The 985-nt window shown below is 38.3% G+C and overlaps 1 protein-coding gene across 1 annotated transcript in view; it reads left to right on the forward strand.

The window, feature by feature from the left end:
* Window positions 1-985, forward strand: part of SORCS3 (sortilin-related VPS10 domain containing receptor 3) — a 624980-nt gene that overhangs the window by 392070 nt on the left and 231925 nt on the right. The window lies entirely within an intron of this gene.

Consider the following 985-nt stretch of genomic DNA (forward strand, 5'->3'; position numbering starts at 1 on the left):
CCCCAGTGTATGTTTTGTCAGCTTTGTCAAAGATTAGATTACCATATGCGGATGGTTTCATCTCTGGATTCTCAGTCCTGTTCCAGAGGTCAATGTCTCTGTTTTTGTGCCAGTACCAAGCCGTTTTAGTTCCTATAGCCTGGTAGTACAGCTTAAAGTCTGGTAGACTGATACCTCCCAGTTTGTTCTTTTTACTTAAGATTGCTTTGGCTATACGAGGTCTTTTCTGGTTCCATACAAAGCGTAGAATTATTTTTTCCATATCTGTAAAGAATGATAATGGGATTTTGATAGGGATTGCATTAATTCTGTAGATCACTTTAGGTTCCCGTCTCTCACCCTCTAGAGCTTTAGCTTTTGCCCCATTTTTCCCTTTGACACTGTGTACTGGGATGCATATGTGAAGGTCAGGGAGAGATTACCATTTTTGCTTCCTGGAGAATTGGATGTGGCCCTGTGTGCTATGTAATTTAATGGTTATCAAGCTAGCAGTGTTTTATTCACTAAATTGGTGAATCTAGAAAGTGACTAGAGGGCAGTGGGAGTTTTCCCATGAGCATAATTGAACACACTTTGTAGTTTGTACTTACTCATGGAGTGAGAGCCTAGTTTAGATAAATGCTGTGAGAGTTGGTGTAGTCAGTGTGGTATAGTAGAAATTTGTGATGAGCCAAATCACCTATGTATTTTCCATATGCTTGCTCTAGTCACTTTGTAGCACCAAGCATCAGTATTTTCTTATAGAAAATGGGAATGCTAATATATATAGCCTTGATTATCTTACAGCTTATTCTGAAGCTCAAAAAAAATACATATATGCACATACAACGCCAATAGCAGTTACACCGAGAACCAAATCAAAAACTCAATTCCCTTCACAATAGCAACAAAGAAAATAAAGTATCTAGGAATATATTTAACTAAGGAGGTAAAAGACCTCTACAGGGAGAACTATGAAACATTGAGGAAGGAAATAGCAGAGGAC

The sequence above is a fragment of the Propithecus coquereli genome, unplaced genomic scaffold (assembly GCF_000956105.1).
Source record: "Propithecus coquereli isolate 6110/MARCELLA unplaced genomic scaffold, Pcoq_1.0 Scaffold73, whole genome shotgun sequence".
In the NCBI taxonomy this organism is placed as follows: Eukaryota; Metazoa; Chordata; class Mammalia; order Primates; family Indriidae; genus Propithecus; species Propithecus coquereli.